We start from the raw sequence: 27,241 nt of genomic DNA on the forward strand, positions 1-27,241 counted from the left end.
TCTAGCCAATCTAACTAAAGAGAAAACATAGTTCAGTTGAATGAGTAAGACGTTATTATTTAGTGCTAAAGACAAGTTCCTTTCTTTTATCAAAAAATTGAAAATCGTTGATTAAATTAGGAATACTTAAAAGATAAAAAGAAAGAAAGGATCAAGCTTGAAAATTTGTTTTTAGAGAGAAGCAGACTCTAGTTGTTTCATTGACTATGGCGTTTCAGTACGTTCGAGTGTTAAGTTGCTATCGGTAAATATCTTTCAGTATTCTCAAAGTCAATTAAATTTGTACTGTTATTACTACAAAGATGATTGAAAGAGTATCACAATTGCTCATTTCTGACAATGTATCACCGCTTATGGATATTTGACCATTTATAAACATAAACGGTAAGTTCACATAAATACATAGATAATACTATTCCATTATAAGCTTGGACGACTTCATATGCATTTCCATAATGTGATTGACAATGTTTAAATTAAAGAAGGACTGAAAGAATAAAATTCATACATTTTTTACTTTGGAATTATAAGAAAAATCTAACAAAATTGTTGAGTATACGATCTCTATATACCAAACTCGCGATATATGTACAAATATCTCCCAATTTAAAAACACCCGAAGACTAATTCGTGATCGATAATTTCACAAAAAATGGTTATCATTCTCATAACCAACAAATAGTTGTCCACCAGCAGTCGAGAAAAATTCTCGATTGTAGACAAAACGAGGATTCGATCGAATAAAGGTTGAAAGGAACACGAGTTTGTATCGTGATGAAGGGACAATCTTCCACTCGACTTGAAATTCTTAAACGAAGGGAACGCTAGGAGAAAAGGTATCGGATGTCGGATACAGTTCGCAGGTGCAGAAAGATAGGCACGGCTATAGAGGGCGACGTGAACCAAGGAATCTTTGAAATTGGATCGGTTTCATGCTCGATGCACCATTTGGATCTCCGAGCAGTCGATTTCCTGCGAATAGATTCTCGGCGACGCGACTAATCGATTTTACCACTCGATTTGCGACCAGATCCCTGCTGAATGATCGATTCAGTCCGTCATTCGTCCATGTTGAAAAGTGAAGAGAGAATGTCTTTCAATCCTTAATTTGAACAAGAGTGAAATATTTTGTGAAATATATGTAGAACTTATTTCAAAGTATCATACATTAGTATGAAATGTCAATTTTCTGAGGTTTTCGAAAATTGTTATTATATCTCGCGCCTTGAGGTTCTATATAGTTTTTGTGTTGACCATGTAATATTATACTATGTTATAGGGAACTATATAAATAGTCTAACAATGGAAGTAGATACGAAAAGACTTTAGGAAACTCGTTCGAAAATATAACTTTATTAACAATATAACTACCTCGACTAAATTGAGATCTAATACTAAATAATTTCGCAAGAAAACTATTGGAAAGCATTCACTATGTAAGTATAGCGACTACGAGTTTTTAAATATTTCCCAACATTATCTAATCTCACCATCTCAATTTATTAAAGCCACCAGTTCTAGAATTGAAAAATGCTTCGAATGCCACCAGTGTCCAAGTACAAAAATAAAAATCTACAGATATAGAATTGAGTGAATAGAAAAGAGATGTGAAAATTTCATATTCCACTCCCTGAATCTTTTGTATGGTTACTTTCGTCGCGTAAGATGTTACGTTATTGTACAACAAAATTGATTTCAATTTATTTACAAATGTGATTCCTTTATATTAATTTATACATAACAAAACTTTATGCAATTTATATAATAAATGTATTATATATTTTAGATTGCTATCCATGAACAAAGAAATATTTAACATATTAAGAAGATCTTTGGCACAAAATTGAAACAGCTATCATCTATATTATCGTCCCTTTCATATTTTCCTCAAACTTAAAAGATTTGTTAGCGGATGGAAACCACAACCTGATATGGTATGATCATATCTTTTTTATCCCATTGTGCATTTGCAAAATGTGAGAAACGTAACAATATCTCGACTAATTTCACCAACCCTCCGATATATTATAAAAACAGTAATTGATACGCGTTCTCCAGGTGCGAACAACGCAAACCCTCGACGAGGAATGCGACGAAACCGAACACAACTGAAAATGGTTTTCCAAGCAGTGAGGCGGCCGTCCGTTCCACATTCGCTTGTTGGTTCGCCGTCGAAGCAGCCACGACTTTGCTAAATAAAATCATTTTCGCGGCCGCCGATACTCTAGGGAATAATTACGAGTGGTGGCGGATTACGCGCGTGCACCAGCCGGGCTGCCTGCTGGTACACGGTATCGATGAAATACCGATAATCGATTGCCCTATACAAGGCATATATCCGGTAGGTCGATGGCTGAACACGCGCCTACTGTTCTATACCCGGCAATTTGTACCGGTGCTGGCGGCGGTGCACGCGGTTGCATTATAATACCGCCGCGGCCCGCTTATTATTTACGAGCGATGGCTGGCTGGCTCCAAGGGGTGGCAATATATCGACACCCCGCGGAGTTTCCTCCTTTGGCTACTGGTTACCATTCATAATGGAGTATAATGGCCCCCTTTCCGTCGTTCCGTGGCCGAGCCACAGGGTCTACAATCCAGGAGTTTAATCCGCAGTCAAAGTGCAACAACCCCCCATCGCCGTGTACTAGCCAGCTTCTGTATATATATATCTAATTCTAGCTCTATTTCGCTTTTACTTATGTTCTATATTTAACCGTAGAGACTGTCGTGGGTGAAATTTCAACCTCTCTCGAATTTCTGTTGTGCTGTAATAATACCATTGCAGTGTTAGTTATAATCTAGTAAAATAATCATCTTTATACTTATTGTCTAATATTTAAAAATGGTAAAAAGTTAAAGAGATGTTGTTATAAACCACTGCAAAGCAATAATTTTTCTACTTTCAATCCAGCATCTTTAATATTTAACAGTGATGAAAGATATAGTGAATACTGTTGATCTCTAAAATAAAAATAGAATATACTGGGGTAGAATTTCATAACATGATATTCTTTGATTATTAGTTCTAGGGTTTAAATTCGTTTGTATTTATATTTGTACTGTAATCCTATCAAGAGGGAAAATTTCTTTTATGAATTGTTAATAGTAAAATCTTATTCTTTCTGATGCTTTTGTGAAGAAGACATAATACACTAAAATTAATCATTCATTTAGTTACCAATAGGATTTGCAATTTTAAATCTTATCAGGGGAATCGAAGAAAAACTAGGCTTGCATGAAGACTTGGAAAAAGATGCTTTTGAAAGAGGAAATTTTGGTGGCAACCGTATCGCAGTAGCAGGGAAGATATAGCGAAGACTAAATACAGAAAATGATTCGATGCTGGTGATGAAGGGATGTAGTTTTTACTTGAAGCAGAATAGTAATTAGAATAGAATTGAATAGTAATATAATACGTAGAAATATATCAGCTCCTTTAAAGGTACAACTCATATGAAAATATCATACAAATTAAAAACAGTATTGTTTAATAGTACCACGTTTCCTCTAAACAACCGCCAAAACACTACATTCTTTACGTTCCGTTTCCAGATTTCAACAAACTACAAAATCACTACTGTCCATATACACCAATACAACCACCAGGATGTCCAACTATAGGCACCAACACTGTAAATCGAATCTCAGCGTAACAACACAATTAAACAAACAACAAAAAAAAAACGAAGGAAAGGAAAAAAAAGAGATTGAAAGTAAAAATAGAATATAAACAATATGCCGTTGAAAAATCGAGAAACGAATAATCGTTTCCATTTACCCGCTGCGTTTTTCTAAACGGTAAAGAAAGGTGACGCTCGTGAAATTTCGTTCGATAAAAATTTCAATACAAAACATAGAAAGTGTGTGTAGGAGAGAGAGAGAGAGAGAGAGACCAAAAAATCGGGGGTGGAGCAGAGAACGGGATCGCGCTCAAAATCGAAAATCAATGGAAACATCGATATTTGTCGAATACTTAAAAAGCACGATCCCGCGGAAAAGCGGCGAAACACAAGCGGACGGCCCCGCTGGGATGGCTTTTAAAATTTTTTCGACTTCCATCAATATTTGCTCTGACTTCGCTGCCCCTCTCTTCCTACACCCACTGCTGTGTTCACCTCTCCGGCTGGGAACGCCGAGCTTCACCCTCTACCTGTATCGACCGTGTACACGTGTGTGCAGCCACGTATATTTGCTCGTGGCTGGCTCAAGTGCGCGTTTTGGAAGCCAATTCTGAATTGGATCCTTCGAATCCTTGTCACGGATCAGGGAAGAGTGTATAGTGTTGCCGAACGTCGGGTAAATAGACGCTGTATTTGTTTCCTTTTCCTTTTTTATCTTTCCCTTTTTTTACTTGTTTTTCTTACTGATTCTATTTTCTCGTATTTTAGGAGTGAGAGGAAGAAAGAGTTGATGAAATCATGACTGATGCATGAGAAATGTAATATTATGTAAAATAATTAGATTGGTATGTGTAAATATTGAAAATGTTGGGTTTTGCAAATAGCGTACAAGTATAATATTCTAGTAAGTATGCAATGGAATGTTTCTGGTGCAGTATCTCACTTGATTCAAAGTACAGAGTAATTTGAGGATATGCCTTTGAGGATGTAGATCAATGTTTCCTATTGTTTTCTGACAATGCTCTCAATAACATTAGCCATCTCAAAAGGGGTCGAATTGCTTATAAGTAATAACAATCCTTTAGTATCTAATACATGATACTGAAAATAAAAGATCAAGCACTAAATTACAGTAAGATATCAGTACACATCACTGTTATTCAAAGTAGTTAAGTAAAATAGAAGTTCTGGAGTGAAACAAAGATTCATTAAAGATATCAATACACTGTTGAATAACTTTATCAAATACTACTCAACAAACTCCACCCCTTTTTCTTCAGGGTAGTCACAAAAATTCCTCATACGTTTCAACCACCAATCCTAACTTGTTATTTATTTAAAGAACATAAATTAGTACAAAATCAGTAAACACTATCAAACAGAAAAGAAGGAAAGATCTACATAACATGAACAAATTTTACAGTGAAACCATTCGGAAATCAGAGCTACAAAATGGAGCGCGCCACTACGTTCCAGAAATTCTCGCGAGAATATCGTCGGGAAACGTGGCCGCTTCTTTGTGAACCGCTTCGTCTCTATTTCTACCGATATATATCGAGGTATTTCATTGGGCAATACTTTATTATCTTCCTCGGGTTATGAAGCGGGGTGGTCGGTCGACGAGAACTCGGGATGAAACGGGATACAGAATGGGATGTAGAGGGTTGAAAGAGTAGAGAAGAGAAGGGCAGTGGATGATGGAAAGGGAAGAAGGAGAGAAACAACGAAAAGAGGGAAGAGAGAGAGGGATAGAAACAGAGTAATAGAGCAGACACCGGAGGCCACGGACACCAGCGTTTGGCGCAAATCGTACTCCTGAGGGGTGTCACGAAACAATTCCCAACTGAATAATATTAGTATCTAACAATGGACGTGCTAAATTGAAATACAGCGAGAGGACTGCGTCGCCCCCCTCTGGCTTCTCCGTGTACAGGGTGTTCTGTAACTGGTGGTGTGAGACTCTTAAACGGTTCACGGATCCTTGGTTATATAGCAAATAAAGAATAATTACTTTTGCTGTCACGAATAGAATAAAATTCATCTAAAGTCTAAAAATAAATCTATGTAAACGTACATAGCGCATATACATAATACATTATCAATTTCTTTTTTTTAAGATCATAAGATTCATAATCAAGATCTTGATTCTTTTACGCAGTTGAATTTATAATATCAATAGCAAAATTTTATAATACAAGGCATATGTTAGAAGATACAAATGCTAATAAATTCTTATTTATAAGAATAACAGGTATTAGTGTTGCTTTGATTCAATTTTAACTGACAATTGTCGCTAACATAATTGTCTTTAATTTTTGTTACGTTTCCACAAGATAACTTATTATTAGAGAAGCAAACACAGGAGTGGACATTGCGTTAGAGCAAATATTATTATTTAAAATAAAGAAAGAAAAGGAGAATGGTTTCATAAAAGAAGATAGCTCCAGAGATAGTTGTATTTTAGTAGCAATGAATGAAAATATGGTAAAAACAAAGAAATTTAATTCTTAATTCAGTTTTTTTTTTATATAAAATCATTCTATTTCCGATTATGCCACAAGTTATGGGACACCCTGTATATCACTGTCTCTATTTTACTCACTGTACGAAGACTGCACCTCCCATTGAAAATGTGTATGCAACGAAATTTCTATTACTCCCTCACGGATTACGTTGCCGCGTCCTCCGGCTAGGATGGCTCTGTACCTTTTTCGTCTACGTGTTGGTTCGAACAGCGCGCATAGTACCATCGCACATAGTTGCAGAGAGAATGGAACGAAACTCGCCGGTAGGGTGAGGAATAGCATGCAAATGAAATATTAATTAAATCTATTAAAATTCTCTGTCTCCGTTCACGACCTCTCCTTTCTCGTCTGTTACCGTTCCACGTTTCTACCATCTTCCGATTCTTCTGCTTTTTTTGGAAGAATCTTTGTTGTCTAAACGAACTTACAACGCTTTGTTTCTTTTATTTTTATATTTATTTTTATTTCCTTTATTTATTCTCCTTTTTAAGAAAGATTTAGCTTCGATTTTTTATCCGACCTTATGGTTATTTATTTTCTTTCCAGGGTACTTTGATGACGTCTTTTTTCTTGTTTAGAGCGGTTTTTAAAGCGTACTTAACTTCGTGTCTAAAGCAGTTTCTGATTAACACTTTCGCACCCGGCCATTTCTCCACTTCGCTAGAACTGAAAGCCGCGCCGAAAGGAGTAAGCCCAAAGCTGGTTGCCGCAGGTTTCTGTCACTAACAGAAGGCTACGAATTATAAAATTTATCTTCCAATATCAACTTTACTTCTTGGCCTTTTTAAACTTTATGTAAAATAGGCTGCTAATAACTTAGAAGATCTTCAAGATTTTTATTGATGAACAAGAATACTGGATAAGTATCGCAGAAAGATTTGCAAAGAGAGACGCTTGTATTGTATTATGCTAGTACATCTAGTAGAAAATTATTGATTTGCCAATAGCAAACAACTGCATATAGCTCAATCGTACAGCTTGGCATTATCTTATATAAGTTGAATTTTGTTTGCTGATAAGAACAACAATGGTAATTGACTACAATTTTTCATTTTTGATTTCAAAGTTAAGAAGCAAAAGCTATAATAAGTAGACTTCTTGGTATCAGCGCAATGATACGGTATAAAGTAGAATATTATACTGACATAGATCCTGACATATATGCACCTACTTCTAACGGTATGTCACGTAGTATTATACAGTTAAAAAACGACCCAATTAATAGACTAACAATATACATCATCAGAGTAATCGAAAGTTTTCAAGATAAAGAATCGAATCGACAGAAACTCGTCTTCCACCCTCCGCTATTACTTTCCTCCACCTCCACCCTCGAAGCCGCCCTTTCATCGGTTATACGTGCGCGTATTTCACTGTTCCGGGCCGCGGTGTTTCGGCCGACAAGGCCGCGCCACCATCAAATTCATTCTATCACTCGGGCATATTCCATTAATTACTTTCACTTTGCGTCAATGGCATTTCCATTTCAATGATCGTCGTCGCCCTCGCCTCCACGCGTCGACGCCGTTTCCACTGCCGGCATCCCCTTCCAGTGGAATCCGCCGCTTTCTGTTCGCCATTGAATTACGTTTTGTATTGTAAGTGAAATATAACAGCCGCCTATCTATCCGGAGGCGGAGTCTTATCTCCTTTCAATTATGTATTTTCTTTTTCTTCTTCCATCTCTTCCTTTGTATTTTTCACCTTTTCGCCTTTTCTTTGTTTCAGTTTTCAAAAGTAACTTTGTCAAAAAATTTCTTTCCACAATTTCAATAGAATATGAATAAAACGACAATTAATTACAGTTCCTCGTTCCAATAGAGAATTATAAATCAGTGGCTGTTAATTAATAAAAGAGAACAGTGGATTGATAAGCGTGTAAACTGAAGTTTACAAAATAAAAGGAAAGTAGAGAAAACACATCTTTTAAGATCCTTACAAAATTCTTATCCTATCTTCCACGAATCTTAACAAGAGATACACTATTCTAGGAAATTGGTAAATCAACATCTGGCTTGAGATATTTTATTTAAAAAATACACACCAAAATAAAACGTCGAACCCAAGAAAAGGATTAATTCAAATTCCAACGAAAGAGAAGGCGGAGGAACAATTTCTCGCAAGATTTTCTCTAAGCTGTTCTTCGATTCTCGACAAATCTCAATAAAAGGAAGACAACGTATACTCTTGACATACAGAAATTCAGGAGAAGATCCTGACCACAGTTCATTCAACGAAAAAGAACATTATCCTGCGTAGCCCGCGATCTTGGCATCGCATAATGTTGAAGTGTGCAACAATAAAGCGAAGAGAAGGTTACAGGTACTTCTTTCACGCAGAAGACGTTGCGTTCGTCGACTGCGTGTACTCGTCGAGATCTTCGAGGAACGAGGACGAGAGTCGTGGTTCGTCGAACGATGTTCAAAAGGAGAATAGGGTCAACACGGTGTAGAACCGATTTGCCTGTTCGACTGTTACCGAAGGAAAAAGAGAAAACGTGGACGATTGGATGGACGAAGACGAGGAAAAAGAGACGGGGGAGGTTGGAAGCGAAGCCGATGGAGCGGACGATCCTTGTTATTGTAGCCATAATGGATGGGCAAACAGGAGGACACGAGATCGAAACCGTGGCAGGTAAAACGTAGCTCATGGTCTCGTTGTACCTGCGTAAAAGCCGTGTCACGAGTCAAACATTACATAAGAATCCGATTTAACGCGTTATACGAGGTGAGCGACCATTCTATAAGATCAATAAGACGAATCTTTCAGCGAATTATAAAATCTTTCTTTTGGGGGGAATTTATAATTAATTTATTTTTTATGTTTGCTTTTTTCTACTTGCTAAATTGAAAATCTTGAGCAAAATGTTGTTCCTTCAATTTCGTAGAATAGACGATCGTTTCTTCTCTCTCTCTCTCTCTTCTTCATTTTCGCTTAAATTGAGGGCTTTGTGTCATTGGAGTGCGCTATTAGTTGTGTGGTAAACGTTTATTCAGATTGTTGGATGATGAACCTTCTGTTAGTTCTATGTAAATACAGAGATCTTTCTGGAAGTTGTCTTTCAAAGCATTATTCATTACTATGTCTACTTTCTATTTCAAAGTCTAAATACATGGAGCCTGACTTGGTAATTAAGAAAAGTATACACTGAATATCTCTATGCAACATACAGAGTGTTTCATAATACAGGCAACATTTACTTGTATTTATTTATGATTCAAATAATTTGAAATTTTATTCGTGCGTAGTAAAACCTCAATCTTGGTGGATTTTAATTTTAAAATGTTAAGAAAACGCAAATACTTAGGGTGCATTTCCAAACTTATGCTAAGATAACCTCTCTTGGTCAGTCTAAATTACGCTTCTACATTTCCTGCGCCTATTTCTGTTGCACCTTCTATACTTGATATAAGCATTAGAAAAAGAACTATAGATATAATTCTCTGTTTTATAGTGGCGATGCAACCTCGTTCCAATATCATGTCGATCCCGAGACACGTACTCCTGATCCATTGTCCTTTTTACAGGCCACGTGATCTCGAATTCGTCCGGAATAGTTTCGCGGTGACAATGAGCATACCTACTCCTTCTATCCTCTCCCTACTTCGCGATCCAGCTTTCTTCCAGGGGCAACGGATATTGAATACCGTTTCCACATGCCCACCACGTAGCCAGATCGCGAGGATCACGATTCTATCACCCCCTTATCGCGGTGACCTTAACGCAACGCGGGTTTTCAGGCCACCGATCTTCCTTCCTCTTTCCCCTTGCCTCAATTTCTCTCATCGAAGATCGTCCATTATTCGACGATATTAAAATTGTCTTCTATAATCGAGCCGCGGCTTGAATAATTTCCGGGACAGAACGTTTCCAGGTATTGGAGTGCCTTCGACCTAGTATTTCAATGCAGAGGGATTATGACGCTTTCATGAATCCCCGGTATGATGATCTTTTTGTTTCTTTGTTTTGTTTTTGTTTCTTTTTCTCTTTTTTAGGTTATGATTGCTTGATGATGATAATTTTTGAGGTTAGGATGCGAGGAATGCTAAAATGGGGTTTTTAATGAATTTCATATTAATACGGACAGATCAAGTACAGTTTAGTAAGTGTGAATTTCTCTGCATGCAAAATTGCACAGAACGCATGCTATTCTGAAGCTCTATAACGTTTGGTAAGTGATACAATTTTCTATCGAGGCTCTACTTTCTCAATTATATTCTCAAAAATACGAATTTGCATAAAAATCCGTAATCTAGTTATTACAATGTATGATGAAACAATTAGTTGATGATTAAGATACATTTAAACGGAGAACCAAAGATTGAAAAGCTAAAGACATTAAGTCTTAGGATATTAATAATCCAATCACGAACAGGATTTTCAGTTTTTCTAATTTTTCCAGACTGATTGCAATTTTGAGATACATTTCAAAACCAGCTGAGTGTAGATGCAAGAATCTTAAGTATTTTGGAATCTCTTTGAAAATATTCGGGCCCAATTGTATGGCATTGAAAAGCATTCTGGCGCGGGGGCAACGTATATTAATCCGGGATTACTTTCGAACGTGCGACTAATTTAATTTTTCGTCTCCCCTCCTCGCGATCTCTTTCGTGACCCTTCAGCCCGTTGTCAATTGCAGGTCGACACCTTTGCCCCGTCGCGTGCGCCTAATCGCTTTAGAATTAACTGCACCCCTGCGTGCTTTTGTGGGGACCTTCGATATCTTGGGGACGAGGATTCACTGAACGGGACTCGCTCCCGGTTTCCTTTTAATTTGCCGACCAAACGCATGGCTTGACACGCAACAGTGTCTCCAAACCTTATTTGAAATTCTAAAGTACAAATTGAGATGCGATCTCACGACCAGTTCCGGTTTGTTACCAACCTAGATCTAGGAAAAGATACAATATATTTTCACTGCTTAAGTACATGCGATATGTTGACTATTTTATTCATTCGTTGATTATTATTCAGAATTATAAAATTACGTTTTTAGAGGTAAACAAAATAAACATTGATATACATATGTAAAACTTTAAAAGTTACTAGTACTAATAGTAACTGCTCTTGCACGGGAGAAGCAAGTTAAGTAATAAAATAAGATAAACTTTATAAATCATTTCCACAAACTGTAAATCATCTGATTATCCTACTTAAGGTAAATTTATCACTTCATTAATATTATTAGTAGTATAAGTTAGTTATATATATAAGAAGGTCTAGAAAACACTGCATAATTTGGTTTCTTTTTGTAACCAAGATACCAAACAACAGTAGTATAAGTTAGTTATATATATAAGAAGGTCTAGAAAACACTGCATAATTTGGTTTCTTTTTGTAACCAAGATACCAAACAACAGAATGAAAGATCTAAAATAGAATTGCCAATAAACTGTGAAATTTATTAAGAATACTTTAGTTCAAGAGAAACCTAAAAACGCGAATAAATACAAGAAAATTGATAACATCGATGATCGTGTAAATGTTAACCTAAACCTAACATAACCTAACATTCGCAAGTGTCATATGGGTGAACAGGAATGTGAGAAACGGCGAAAAAGCGGCAGATAGGCATCGCGGCCAAGTCGAAAATTGTGACGTTGCTCGGCATTTGGTACAATTTTTTCCATGAAGTTAATGTTAATCAGTGGCGGACGTGACGTGGATGGAGGGTGCTCGACTGGATTTCATGTCGGCCGCTGCCAGGCTTGTACAGCCTGTATGCCATAAACGTGCTGCCATAAGTACTTTGGCAATATACATCCCGGCATCGGGACTCATCCATTACAACAGGCTAGCGCGTGATCGTGCAACCACTCGTGGAGCACCGGCGCGCAACGCAGAATCATTTTGTACCGTTCATTTCGGAACGACAATCCACACCACCAGCGAGACTTTCCCATATTTTCGCCCGATTCTTTTTCCGAAACGGACCCGCGAAAAATGACGTTTTATTGCTGCTATGAAACACACACACGAAGGCCGAAGTGCTGTTCGAGTGGGCACCGAATTTTCGACGGTCCATGACGATCCTCGAGGGCCGAGCTTCGCCGTTGCCATTGTTGCATGTTTTCAAAGTTCATTCGCCTGTTGATCGACAAATTTTTGACTTGGTGGAGCGCCAGAGATCGGACGATTACTGCTGCGTGATACGCGTTGGTTATCTTCGAAGAAGAAATTTTTCAAGTTCGTAGTTGATTTTATAACTAAAGAGTTAGAAAGAGATTGGAAATTTGTATCGATCTTTTATGGATTCGTTAAGAGAGTATATGCAATAAAAGGGGGAAGAAAATTTGAATTCAATAAATATATTACTTTTGTAAAAAAATACTACCTCAATGTCAATTTCGAAATCAACTTTTGTTATCTACATTTGCGATTCATCTAATGTTTTGATTCGCTTATTCATATTTGGTTTTGTTTATTTTTGTTTCAGGTTTGCTTATATAGTGGATTACCTTATACACGCTATAAATTTATATATAGAATTATACATAATTGATTATAATCACGGTGAGTTGGTGGTGGCGTCCCAGACATTCTCGCGATATATTGAATTTTTTCTTATTATCTATCCATCCATCATTGTCTAGTACAGTAGAAGGATAACGATATATCCTCTAGAGTAGACGATCTTTGTTCGTAACGATTCTACAGGCAACAAGAGATCGTTGCACAATGAGACCCGCATAAGAGGTATTAGAAGTACGCGTGTACGCATCGCTATACACAACCAGTGGTTTTCAACATGATATAAGTAAACTCAGGATTAACTCCTTTATCCTTTACCCGTTCCATAATGCCACTTCAACGATCCACTGGGCAAATGGAAAAATAACGAAACAACTAACTCGCTAACTTCTGATAAACGGAAGCATTATATCTTTTAAACTGATGAAATCATCAACCGATTTCTGAACATCGACAACATTTAGAGAATATATTCTAAACGAAGAATGCCGCATTATGAAAGGACAATCTATACAATCGTAAGCATTAATACATTCCTTACCAACCTACGTCTAAATGTATTAACTGATTACTATACTGTTGTTCGTTAGAATTATATCGCATTACTAAATTATTAGAATGTACAATTTTTTAAATAACATTCTGCTTATTTTTAGTGTATTTGGAACATAATCAGAGTTACATATGTACTAATTTAATATTACAATTCGACTACTTAACACCACGACATATGAGAAGGATAATGATATTTGAATTGCAACGATTAGCAAGTTCCCCTGGATGGCGCGTGAAGGAAAGCGCGCCATTAAAAGACGGACGACCATTAACATCCGCAAAACGCTGTCAATTGACCGTCCACAAAACAACTCTTTAACCTTTTCTTCGTGGACACCCCTCTCCGAGCTGTTCCCTTATACCGGTGCTCCACGATTCAAAAATCGCGTGCGTTCTTTCACGCACGCTTTACTCACGGGGGTCCCCAAGCAAAATGCACACGCGCGTTCCACATCTCGTCTAACTCCGGTCTCTTCCATTCATTCGCGTTATGTATAGTGTACAGTGCCATGTAAGTATAATAAATAAGAACGCTTGAGGACCCATTGTGCCGATTGTTTTCGATGGCCTCGTCGAAAACGACGAGGCATGTCGGCAGGGTGCACGCCACGGGGCACATACACATACACGCATGTGCTGACAAGTATACCTATATATATACAAGCGTGCATGCGTATATACATGCACGATTTTTCTTTCTGTTTCTTCCTGTCTCTTTTCCTTTCTAACGATTTCCTTGTTCAGGTCTTTTCTACATACTTCTACTCTTACACGGTCCAATTTTTTTCCTTTCTTTTCTACCTTCTTCCTTGCCCATATCCGCGAAAGTCTCTTAAATACTCCTTTATTGCAGTAAGGAGAAAACAAGAACTCAGCAGGATCCCTGAATGCAACCACGAAAGCTGGATACTCGGTCACAGTAATACGACGTGTACGTGCTCACTGGCCGTGCTCGAGTACGTACTTGCAGCCTTTTCCTAGCTCGGTTTAAGACGGTATTTCGAAGCGGACCGCGAGCTTCCAGTCCATCAAGCAACTGATCCTGCTGCTATGTGATTCCGTATAATGCTCCTTCCTAAGTGTTCCTTCGTCGATCCTTTTCCATCGATCCCCCGAATGCATGTATCGATCAGCTAAAGATAAAAAACGCTCGGGTGACTTCGTGGACCTAGATATGTATTGTACTACATAAAGAATGCAATCGGCCAGTGAAAAATGAAGAAAAAAGGTGTAAAGCAAAAAAAGGTACTAAATCAATTGCCACAATTATAATAGATTCTACGTCGTTGCTTTAAAATTACAGGCATTTGTTTAAAGGCATCGTCAGATTTGCTTTAAAATAAAAAGAAAAAAGAAGCTAACAGAATGCAATGAAACTCAACAAACGGATGGAAGTTTAAAGCGTATAAGAGTACTAAGGAGACAGAAAAAGCGAAGGAGGATCAGGTACTTCTGCAACGGCTGCTGCGTCGAATAGAAGTAATATTAACATAAGGCGACGATAAAGAACAAGCGAGCAAGGGCGAAAGAAAGACTATATATAATTTAACGACGCTAAGCAAGGGAGGACGGTGTCATTTTTTTCTTGCGCAGCGTGGCCGTAGCACGATATGGGTGGGTTCGTTTTCCAACCGTAGCTTGTGTGTTCACCCCACTTACCACCGCATTTTCGCGCATTAGCCTGCGATAGCTACGTAGGAAAATATAAGGCGTATATAGGCAACCTTGGGTACCTACTCGTGTCACCCATTTCGGGCATTACGATCCCATTTCTGTGGCTATTATTATCCGGACTCAGATCTTAAATGCGTCTGCCGGATATTGCCTCTTCGGCCGTGCCGATAAAAATTTCCATGCAAATTATCGCAAGTTACGCCCACTAACTTTTCTCTGTCTCTTTCTTCTCGTTCATTGCTTGCTTGATTTGTACCTTAACTGTCTAAGCTGTCTTCTTCTTTTTCTCTCTGTCATCTTTAGAATTTGATTCTAATTTTACGCCAATGGTGATGAGCTGTGCATTTAGGGAAAGAGAATGTTGAGTGAAATCGAATATTTTTTATATACATTCTTGCATATTGTATATTGCCAAACTTTCTAATTCATGTTCCTTACAATGTAGATTTAGGGACATTTAGAATATTTTAACTTAACATGAATAATCATTGCATACTTACCATCTTGATTAGTACTTGGATATTTCCTTCCATTTATAATACCAATAGAAATATTTAGGTATTCTATTTTTCACAACTTACCCTGTATATATTCGAGTAATTATATATTAATACATGATTTATATGCTTAGGTATGTATGTGTATGGATTGAGTAACCAGAAAGTATATCTACCTGAAGAAACTCAGTTTCGAAAGAGAGGAATATAACTTGGGACAAAGAACGGATAGAGAATCTTCTTTCGTATAACTTTTTAATAAACCAGACAATACTCGTTAGCCGAGATTATTATGATAATCTGTTGTGTACCACACTTCACCTCGTTACTCTGTTATTCATCGGGTATAGGACGAAGAATACAACATGCGAAAACAGCTAGCGGCCAATCAGTTAAGTCGAGCATTGTTTCGAACAAACGCGCGAGAGCAGAGGGTAGCCCCTAATCCTTGCGGCCTATCGAAAATCCATGATCGAAATATATCTACTCTGTCAAACGCATGCGTACCTAGATCGGTACCCTTTCGTCCGACAAGGATTTTTACGGCTTTCAATCCTGTCAGAATGAAGGACGTGTCGCCTCTGGATTTGCCATCGAAATCTTTGTTATGTACTTTGCCATAAATCAGGATGCGCTTCAATCGATGCGTTATGATCCGATCAAATTGCAGAATATATTAAATCAACGCAGACGATATTTCCTCGACGTTTTTTTCCATTCTCGCTCTTCTTACTTAAATCTAAACTAAAACTCATTATTTTTTAGTCAATTACATTTGAATTAATTTTCTCATCTTTTGCCTCGTATCTCATTTTCATTGAGATTAACTTTAAAATTTATCGATTCGATGACAAGAAATCACAGTTGTCCCCTCATCCATTTCACCGATCAAAGAAAAGAACCAATATTTTTATCTAGTGAAGTATATAAGTGAAGATTTCAAGAGAAAAACATAATAAGTATATACTTTTGTGGATCTTTTTATTTTAACATCACCTCATGATTAAACAGAATAATTTTAATATGAGATCATTGAAAATGAAAACAGCCTGCCAAGTTCAAAGATGTTAGTCTTAAAAATAGTTAATAAGTTGACAAAGTTTTGTTTAAAACAAAGATACAATCATCAAGACAAGCAATACATACTTTAATATTATGAGAAGCAATTTGAAAATTTTAAGAGAATGGAGTAACTCGCGTATAACTCCAGAATCAAATAAACGAGCAACTTTGGATTGCAGGATTGATCGACGAGGTACTAAACTGTGAAACAACTTTTCTGTAAAAAATAAAAAAAAGTAATTTATCATAATCTTCTCCTATACTCTTTAAATATAAAGATAGTAATGAAAAGACCGAGCCGAAAAGAAATTAATGGTGAAAGGGCTCGATGTTACGTCTCCGTATTTCATGGATGAGTTTTCACTGTGGTTTCCCAGCCCCTTGTCTAGCTGTGGGTTACGCGGCGACGTTGATGGGAGAACTATCGTCCACGGCCGGTAACGTGGGATTACCATGGCCAATAATTTCGCGGGGTCGAATTTGTTTGATATACTATATCCATTGTATGATCCATAGAAAGAGGCTTCCCACTCTCTATTGTGGCCAGGACGGTCGAGGGGTGGAGCTAAACAGAGACGGGAACACCGGGATAGAGAAGGGAGGGAAAGAGAGAGGTCGAACGACAGAAACGCAAAAGGGTGGCTTCGCTCAGACTCACAAGTGGCAGCTTTTAATCTCTTCCAGGGATAACTCAACTCGAGCCTGAATTGTACCTCGTTACCAGCGGTTTAATTGCTTGTTAATGGATAATCGAAGTGTTTTACAGCTCACCCCCGAGTATACTGACCATCGTATCGCTCTGTGGTTAAATGTTCCACCTTGCTGGTGTTTTGCAACTTCAACGCCAGTGGAATGAAAGGTTCGCCAAGAATTTAATTAACTTATCTGACGATCAGTTACGAAAATCTATTGAATCGTTACAAAGAAGTCGAATGAAAGTTTTTCTGCAAATATTAACCAATAACAAATTACAATACAAGTACTTCTTATTTACACATATACTGTTATGTACTCTTTCTCTATACAAATGTCAAGAATCATAACCTTTATGGCTCAAATTGAAAAAGTTAGAGTGCAAGAATTCATATCATAATTTAGATAGTTTTGGTCAGAAGTAACCATCATAAATTATTAAAGCTTCTTGGTTACCGATGATCGTTATCGATTATGGAATCTTTTTTGAAAAGGAATGATGGCTATTGAAAACATTAACATAATGAAAGACACAAAGCTATAGATATAGTGGTAAGTAAGTAGAACAGCCTGCTGTAAATAATAGAAGAGACACAAGATGGGAGGTAACGGTGCTAATTGACCGATCAATCTTCATTAGAAAACGGCTTAATTACAGTACAAGCTCTCTCTCTTATGAACTCCTCTCCGTCGTGGCCATCGTTTCCTTCACCTCCTTTCTTCCGGTACCCTGGAAAGTTTAATAATTCCGAAACCTTGGCGAGATATAAATCACAGAGGCACGACTCCTTTCGATTGCGTCCTCCTTTTCCCTTCGTCTTTCTCTCCGCCATGGCCATAATTCGAAAAACTTTCCAAGGAACAAAAGTGAGGACTTTTGTTCCAAGTTTTAGTTCTTCGTCTCACTCCTCTCGTTCGCGAGGGCGCTGTTTGCGGAGCGACGCGACGCCCCGACAGTGTTTTGTTTGCTTTGTCTCTCTTCCTGTTAGGTATATAATGCCGTAACTGCCTGGACCATCTCTGCGTACCTCCTTCGCGTCCAACCAAGAACCAAAAGATTCCAAGATTTCTCTCTCTCTCTCCATTTCTATTTCCCTCTTACGGGTTTTTGTTGGTGGAAGAAAGAAAAGGGAACGGAGTACTGTCACCGCCCACGCATACAGAAGAGAGGTCGATGAACAAGTTCATTCCGATTCTTCTTTAGACCCCTTACAGAGATCACTAAATCTTCATTCGGCAGATCGGTTAACTGTTCGATCCTTTTGTAACGAGGTTGCTAATAGGAAGTCACGGATTTTAAGATTAATTGTTAGATAACATCAAACCTAACCTTATATGATCGCAAGAAAATCTCATTGATCGATTACTTTTAAGATTGATTTTTAACATTTAGCGATATTTAGTGCTCACAACTGGGTGAAGCCATATGTAACTTTAAAATGATAGAAGATATGTAAACTCCCTAGAGTTCATGTAGGATAGGGATTCTTCTTGTTTTACGGGTAGCACGACAGGCTGTATTTGACGGACAGAGCGATCTTCTTTTGTTGTACGGACGACCATTTGAAGAAGCACGTGTTCTCCAGCCGGACGGACAGAGAGTTACATTAGAGAGACAGACAAGGTTATAGAATAGTTGTTTAAGATTTTAAAGACTGAAGATTTAAGATTTAAAGACTGAAGAAGAAAGATCGGTAGCTCAGGACGTTGAAAATCGATTCTCGATTTTCAGGTAAACATTGCACCAAAGACTTATAATTTCCCGTTTAGATAATCATCGTTATTGATTGTTATAGACGCATATTAATTGTTGTTCATTTTTGTATTTTATCAAATCACTTCATAATAAAAAAATCTCGATTTTCAGACTTCAGAATCGATCCCTGAATTATCCAATTATTGAACCTTATAGATATATATGTTGGTCCGGAAATTAAGGCATGTCAAAGATTCCAACCTCTATTTTTTATTCTTTTATTCTTATTTTTATTCTCTTTATTCTATATAGAAAAATATTAAGATATGTGCGTTTTATCAGTTGCAAAAAAGAATATATATAGTCTACATTCAGTCTATGTTACAAGTACTCAATAATGTCATCTAAATGGATGTCAATTAAATTATTACTAACCCCTGCGTTATTAGAACACCTTTAAATTGGGATAAAAGGTTTCCATCATAGTTCAAAGCGAAATTTTCCTGCGGATAGGAGTCGCAACCGCGTGTTGAATTAGAGACGCGAGAACGGACCGACCTAATTAATTTATTCGCACGTGGTGGAACGCATCGTTATTGATTGATTAGCAAGCGGCCTAAACCGCGGAATAATTTTCATTTGCACGGCAGGCTAGGGGAGGGGGTACTCAGACACGACATGTTCGTTTTTACCGACGCGAACCAAATCTTTTTTCGTTTTTCGGCGCGCGCGAAACCGTGGCGCGAAGGAAGAAGAAGGGGAGAGACGTAGTAGAGTATGATGACAGCGGAAAGACACGACCACCATAGAGAGAATGTCGATCTCGTTTTTGCGAACGGTAGGAAGACACGCGGAATGGACGTTTGTCGATATCGTTTTCACGAACGACACGTACGTATAAGTTACGATGATGTGAGGCAGATCCATTAGACTATGCAATTGTCCACGTATTGCATTGTCAGCCACCATTGGAGATTTCTATTCAGAAATCGCGGAAGTCCCCGGATGCATTGACGAGAGGTAGAGGATGATCGAGGACCGCTCTTGTTGCGAGAAGGAAAGAGGCACGAGAGAGACGGAATCCCGTGATCGACCAGGATACTGGTTACTCGTATTTCCCTTTTTTTCCTCTCTCCCTAATCGTTGTGCGTGATATTCGTTTCCACGGAAATCAAGGATCTTTCCTGACGCCCGTGTATTAGTATTCTGGAACCCATCAGAAGTCACGTGTTTTATTTCATTCGACGCTAGATACACGAACTATACAAAAATCAACGTGATTGACTTTGTTGAGGTTAACTAATTGAAATTGAGAGTAGTAGAATAGTTAAGAAGCTTTAAAGAAATGAAACTGATTAATTTGAAATTTAATTGGCTTTCACGTAAGTTTATAGTGATGTAAATCTTTTCATTTTTATTATGATACAGGTAACATAACCTAAAGTTATCGACATAATTAATTTAACGTAACTCATTTATTTCTTGTGAAAATACGAAGCTAATAAGAAAATATGAGAAAATGAAGTCGGTCAGTTTGGCTTTTGAGTAGCGCGCATGTAAGTTGATACTATAATCTAAAATTATCGATATTAATTTATTACAACTCATCAGTCTTCCATGATAATACGATAAATAATTTGTTAGAAGAATCTTCCTCATTGATCGACGTTTCTACATTTATGAAGTCGCAACAAGGTTCCTCGAATGGTCGAACAAAATTTCTCGATCCCCTAATTAACCCAGTTCAAAGATCCCGTGTCGGTGAAGTGAATCTTTGTTGCGCCCCGGTTCGATTCGCTTCGATGGAAGCACACGCACGCCGCTCGATCGAGGGGTGAACACGGGCTCTGAATAAAAAGCTTTTTACATGGCCAGAAAAAATAAAGGAGGACCATGGAGCAGCGGTGAAGAGGGGGACGCTTGCGAGAGAGGAAAGGAAGAAAAATCTCGGATTTCCTCGTTCTGCTACGCGCCCTTGTCTTTTGCCCTCTCGAGTTTCCTGGATCGTTCTCACCACGCCCAGCAATTTGCCTTGTGCTACAACTTTACGATCGATTATTCCTCGATTACGGTGTAACGAGATATCCAACGTGGTACACATGGCCATTGTTCAATTGGAAAACCACCAGTCCCCATTTTCTTACGTTAATACTAGGCCTCTGTGGACCTGTCGTGAAACAATTATACTCCCGTTAGGGCCTGCACAGCATTCATTTCAAATTACACAATGTGTCGCCGCAGCCATTGTGAAGCCGCGACCGATGATTGACAGAGAAAGGATACGGAGAATCGAAACGAACAAAAGCTAGCTGAATGATTCTAGGATCTAGAAAAGAAGATTCGGAAGAAGACTACTTAAATCAGTTTTCCGTTAAAGTACGATTCACGAGGGAGATTCGACGGAGATTTAAAGATTCGAGATTCGATCGGATGCTGGTTAAAATACTTTTTGAGGTTAGGAGGTTATGTAGGAGATTGCATTATCTAGTTACTTTGAGAATCTGTTCTTTAAAGTTAGAAAAGGATACGATCGTCCTTTTTTATATGTATAATGTTTGGTATCTTTCCCGCTTGGAAACCTTTTCTATACTCTATTCTTCATCAGTTGGACCATTAAGGGTTTCATATGCTCGGCTAAATGTGAGATATAGACGTGGTTGGTAAATTTGAAAACTTCCTTAATAGATATTTTTAAATTAGAAATGTAAGTTAGGATCTTATTTGATAGATACGTTTGTAAAGAACGAAACGGTTAACATGTCGTAAAAGTAAAGGACGCAATTGCCTCAAGGAGTATAGAGGGAGTGCTTTTTAACCACAGCGGTTGTCATCTCGTGTCCTTTCAAACAATAACGAGAGGACAATGACTAGTTTGAAATTCGCGTACAAAGCGGGTGTAGGCATGCTCAAATGGCACTTATAATGGCACTTATAAAAGGAACCGTGCCTAAAACGTACCTGTATCCCCTGCAGATATAGCCAGTATAAACGTGGGTACGATTGCAAAACCCTTTCACCGATTGGACTCATTGTGCGGTTGATCCAGTACAACGCGTCCATTCTGCTCGATAACCACGGATCGTGCAAAGCCACGCTTCGGGCACTTCTTCCATTTCCGATTATCCGTTACCTTCTTCTTTCTTTTTTTTTTTTTCTCTTTCCATACAAACTCAACGTTCTAATCCAATGGGAAAGTCTTCATTTTCTTTTTATTCTTAAAATTATGTAGAGGTCTTAGAAATGTGTGGCGTTTTATGGCATTCTTTCTTATCCTTAGGATGGTTTATTTATTGGTCTAAAGATGGACTAAATGACACAGTTATCGGCAGCATAACACATAGTTCCACCAAATTCTTAACCCTGGTAATTAACTTTCTTATCTTTACTTGTTCTATCTCTTTAAACTTTAATCCTAATCGAAACAACTAAGCTTTAGGTAATTATTTCCCAGTTAGGAAAAATGTAAAAAGAACCTAATTTTCCTCGAGTTACCAGTCACGTAATAACTCCATCAAATTCTTAACTCTGGGAAATAATTTTCATTATCCTAAAATAATCTATAACTAATTATTTTCCAGTAACCCTCTGTAAAAATGCCGGAGCTGAAAAATGTAAAGGGTCTAAATCCCAAAACTTAAAAAGGATTTCACATTCGACTGGTCAGACTAACAGATTCACCTTCTATGTATATATTTACAATTTTAATTCCCGTCCTAAGATCCAAGGATTTCCTGTCTAGCTAAAGAATCTATACGAGGTATGCATATATCGCTAGGTTCCCTTAGGTATCCGGGAAGAATTCAGTGACCGAAAAGTCGGCGAACCGTGCGGGAAGATTCACGGATAAGGAATGGGGTCCGTTTGATCGCGGGCCAGCGGTTGAAACGAGGTGAAAAACCAGCCCCTACCGTATCACTCGGTTTCTTTGGCCGGGATCGGGCCGAACAATTAGACTCGAACGAGAAAACCCTTTTGATGGCGATGCACCGCGATGAACGCACGACGGACATATTAGTATAATAAGCGGCGGCCTGTGTGCGCGTATATAGATTACGAGACAACAAAGAGAACGAATGAAAGAAGCGACGGAGATAGCAGTAGCGATGATGAAAAGGACGAGTAGTGGTCGGTGGGAGAACGCCCGATTTTAATGTGTGCCCAGGTGGTTGTGGACAGAACAGCCGCGGTTCTACGGTAAATTATTTCATATCCATTGGCCTACTGCATATCTTTGTGATCTAGGAGCCTCAAACGGCTAATTAATCAGGAAAGAATTTTCTAGATTATTATCCGCGACCATTATGCCTGGCATCTATTTGATCGCTATTGGCCACGTCGTGGAAATATGCGAACGGAAAATAGAGGATAGATGAGAATCTTCAACGTTTAAATTTAGACTCGCTGGTTTATCCTGTATGTTTTAGTGATTCCAAATCGACGCTCTTATTCTAAATGAATACAGTTTCGTTGAAATTCGATATGTTTAAATCAAATGATAGATATATACCTACATGTTGTAAATATATTTTAGGATCATTTTAGTATCGTATCGAAGTGATTGGAAACTATGATTTCTCTGCCTATAATCCACGATCAATAGAGATAATTTGAAAATTGTTTCAAAATCAATTCATATCGTATAAAGATTTTCCCAAGATCGTGCTGTTGTTATTCAAAAGTCATTTAAAAGTCACGTAATGACTGTTTTCAAGATTATCTAATAATCATTTTAAAAATAATATATTCATTTATCAGTGTAATTAGAAACTTTTAATGGCTAATTCAGTGTTCTGTTAATAACATCAAAGATCATTAAAGAAGTGTCATATTCATAGAAGTATCTCGAAATCCAGAAAATAGGGCTAAAAAGCCTCCTTCGCCGTCTCTATGGTTCCAAATACAATCTTTAAAAACATAAGCCTCTTATAACATTTATGTAAAAACACTGGTAACTATAGTTCCAATAGTGATCATAACGAAGATTGCTAATAGCTCTCTATCGAGCAATCATCCTGCTGAACTCGATTCTTCGACCATTAAGATCAAGAATCTTTTACAGGGTTACCAAACTCGTTTAAATGCGGTTTCCTCGGGGAAAGATATGCACGAACGTCACCACCGTCGCGCGTTTGTGTTCGTAGTGATGTCGTAAACCAATCGGTCCGCGATCACGCACACGCACACACGTACCACAGAAAGAAGCGAGAGCGGAAAAAGCGATGAAACGAGAGCGATAAGGAGAACGAATCGAAGGAAGGAGGAAGGGAATCCAATATAACTGCACACACGTTTATAGGGTCGATGGGAATATATTGGAGCGGATATTGAAATACTTGTTGGTAGTTTGAGTCGAAGGCGAGAGATGCCTTTCTCGATGCCATCTTGATTGCGCAATCGAGGCATCGGTCCACGAGTACAGAATTTAACGATAAAGATCGTACGGATTATAGAATCCTAGACGGGGAACAGAGTCCCCTTCCTATCTATCCTCCTTTCCCGGGTTCTGTGCCTTTATCGGTATTACGAGCCTCAACCCCTCGCTGTTTACGAGAAAACCGCATCGTTCCGTTAAATGAAACCGATATTATGTCATCACGGTTACAGTTGGTTACTTAACCTCACTATTCCTTTTCTGGAAGTTTCTTATTGTAAATCAAGTATATTCATGGTTTTCGTTCATTTACAGGTTAGTATATAGATAAATTTGACTATTTTTAACAGTTTTCATAGTTATATTGAGATGTGAGTTTATTTTTGCTGTATCTTATGAATCATTTCAAACACAACCACATTTTTTAATGGTCAGAAAGTTTGTTAATTTTGTAGAAGATACGAAAGAATTGCTATTCCTTGTTACAGCTTTATGCATAATGATTTTCTTAAAATATTAAGAATAATAATGTTTTCAAACTAAGATCAAGCAGCAAATCGATAAAATATAAGTTACAAATAATGTTACAGAAATTAAGTTTAACAAATATTTATACACCTTTGATCTACGACCGTTCTGTTGCATCTTCGCCGCTGTATTTCTTGCTCTTTTCTAATTAAAATTTCATCGAGAACCTCCATTGATCCGCCACGTAATTGAATGGTCTGATGCACGGAAATCTTCTATTGAATTTGCGGTGAAAAGAAATTTCCGTTCTCAATAAAGTAGATTCCCTCTGAACCACTGTACACGATTGTGCTTTACGATTCTTTATAACATTTTGTATCGTATTTCGATAAACAGAAAAAAAGTCAAACGAAATATTTCAACCTTTTCGTTAATTTGCAGAAACGGAAATGTTAACAAAGCAAGGAAGAGAGAAAAATGTGCACCAACAATTACAGATTATATTAAGAGGACCGTCGTTTCACGCCCTTTGCATACTTTCCTTTCTCATTCACGAAAGATATGTATTCAGTCTTGTATAATAATCGCTTCGTATTTCTTGGAATAAAGAGTCTTTGAACGAAGTAACTGTTCTTGCATTAGGTAAAACACGAAGCTAATATTGAAATTCCATCATATTCAAACGAAATACAAAGAAATTGAAATTATCAAATCTCTTTAAGTAATAAATTCATAATAAACATTAACATCTATAAGTTTACATAACATCTAACATTTACTAACTACATCTATGTTACAGTTTCAAAAATAACAATGAACACGAATGGAAACATGGTGAACACAAGAAGTAATTACAATACGGATAGTCTTTTACAGTTTCTGAAACGGAGAATTTCCTGCGTAATTCTATATTACAAAAACGAAGAGGGATTAAGGAGGAAGATAGAATTCTGGAACGCGAACGATTCTGTCGAACGGAAATGCAATTCGCAGCGGCGCCGGTAGTCGAGTCTCAGCTCGAGTCGACAGATAGATAGAGTCAAGATTCAATTAGCTCTAGCTGTCAACTGCATGATACTCATCGATTCAATACACCTTCTCGTTTGTGTGCCCCCGCACATGCTTCTTTCTCGTGCGTGTTTGACTGCGTGAGCGAGCGCGCGCACGCGACCGTACGCCAGTTCAGGTTTCGCGTTTAGTCTCGTTACGTTTTGCACACCCGAACTCCTCCGTGTGTATGTGTGTCATCGTATACCTGTACTATACATACGTGTTTGATCACGTGAATGCGCTTAGTACACGCGTGCATGCTGAAAATTAGCCCGGTCGGGCAAATCGTGAATTTTGGAAATGATTTTACGGTCGCGGCAGAGTGCGAGGGAGTACATAAATTTTCGACGAGCTCGATTTCACCGAATAATGAGACAGACCATCTGTCGTAATAGAAGTACCAGTAATATTCAAATTCCTGATTCACCGTGTTTAACGTACAAAAAGAACTGTGTTATACAAAAAGAAAACATTCTAGCTAGTCAGTTTTCAGTTGTAGGTTATGTTGATTGTATCAATATGAGAAATTTTGTTGAATTTGTTTTAAATATCTACTCATTATATGGTTGATGCTCATTTATAATAATGGTATGTAGAAAGAAACGATATAATAAGCTTGAAAGTTAAAATATTCAGAATCGATCTGCATTGATATAGTCACATTCAGAACAGATGTTTTGTAAACACATTTTGAATCTTGGGTTGCAAAGGTTACTTGTGAATTGATATTCTGCTTATCTTTATAATCTTTCAACAAAACTATAAAATATTACGACCTCTTGCTCAATGACGATAATCGTATCATATAATGAAAGTTAATCTATAATTCTTAAAGATATAATTTCGATTAACATCGAGTTCGGTGCCCCCTTTATATCGAGTTTTTAATTTTCTTGGTTCGACTAAAGTACACGGTTAATATAATGTTTTAACATGGTTTTAATTGATCATCCGTTCGTAAAGATTCGGATCCGCTTTTGAATGGTCGTTTTGAATACGTGAAAGAACACCCGTGGAATTCTGTGGTGACCGATGTGCGTGTAGGTGATGTAGGTATCACTTATCCGAGAGCGGGGCGATACCAGCCATTTTCAATTTATTTCAAGAGCCTTTTCGTGGCGGAGAAAAGAAGGGTGCCACGACTACCGGCAGAGAGATACCTATACAAACGACCTTCGACTTCTCTGCTTCCGACGACCACTTCCATCGGCAGTCGTAACCAATAGCCGTTTCACGAACCTGATATTAAGGTATTAAAGTTATTTCGATTCGAATATCATCGGACAACGTGTAGTCGATGCTTACCATTATAAATGATCCATCAATAATCATATACATATGCGATTGAGAAATCAATCGATAATTAAACTATGATTACGATTAGTAACATTAGTAACATATTACATTAGTAACGTTACTAATGTAATATGATCATAAAAGATAAAAACTGTTGATAAGCCTAATATGCTTTTGGCGAAATTAGTGTTTGCTTTTACTGAAATAGAGATATGATTATGTATACGCCTATTTATTTTCATAATACTATTTTAATTATG

General features: G+C 37.7%; 3 long non-coding RNA genes across 5 annotated transcripts; all 3 read left to right on the forward strand.

The window, feature by feature from the left end:
* Positions 1 to 1,513: 1,513 nt before the first annotated feature.
* LOC126926083 (uncharacterized) lies at positions 1,514 to 7,962 on the forward strand. Its single transcript, XR_007714266.1, has 5 exons — positions 1,514 to 1,660; positions 1,787 to 1,934; positions 2,059 to 4,299; positions 4,392 to 5,182; positions 6,695 to 7,962. It is a non-coding gene; the product is annotated as an uncharacterized LOC126926083 (long non-coding RNA).
* A 3,495-nt stretch (positions 7,963 to 11,457) lies between these two features.
* Positions 11,458 to 16,041, forward strand: LOC126922057 (uncharacterized). 3 transcript variants are annotated; one of them, XR_007712647.1, is made up of 6 exons: positions 11,458 to 12,334; positions 12,585 to 13,137; positions 13,276 to 13,685; positions 14,028 to 14,419; positions 14,478 to 14,788; positions 15,480 to 16,041. It is a non-coding gene; the product is annotated as an uncharacterized LOC126922057 (long non-coding RNA). The 3 variants fall into 3 exon arrangements; XR_007712648.1 differs by having other exon boundaries at positions 12,585 to 12,661; positions 12,747 to 13,137; positions 13,276 to 14,419; XR_007712646.1 differs by having other exon boundaries at positions 13,276 to 14,419.
* A 7,750-nt stretch (positions 16,042 to 23,791) lies between these two features.
* On the forward strand, positions 23,792 to 27,072 carry LOC126914334 (uncharacterized). The gene is made up of 3 exons (XR_007709634.1): positions 23,792 to 24,482; positions 25,077 to 25,277; positions 25,435 to 27,072. It is a non-coding gene; the product is annotated as an uncharacterized LOC126914334 (long non-coding RNA).
* The last annotated feature ends 169 nt before the right edge of the window (positions 27,073 to 27,241 follow it).

This window comes from Bombus affinis, chromosome 1 (genome assembly GCF_024516045.1).
Source record: "Bombus affinis isolate iyBomAffi1 chromosome 1, iyBomAffi1.2, whole genome shotgun sequence".
Taxonomy (NCBI): domain Eukaryota; kingdom Metazoa; phylum Arthropoda; class Insecta; order Hymenoptera; family Apidae; genus Bombus; species Bombus affinis.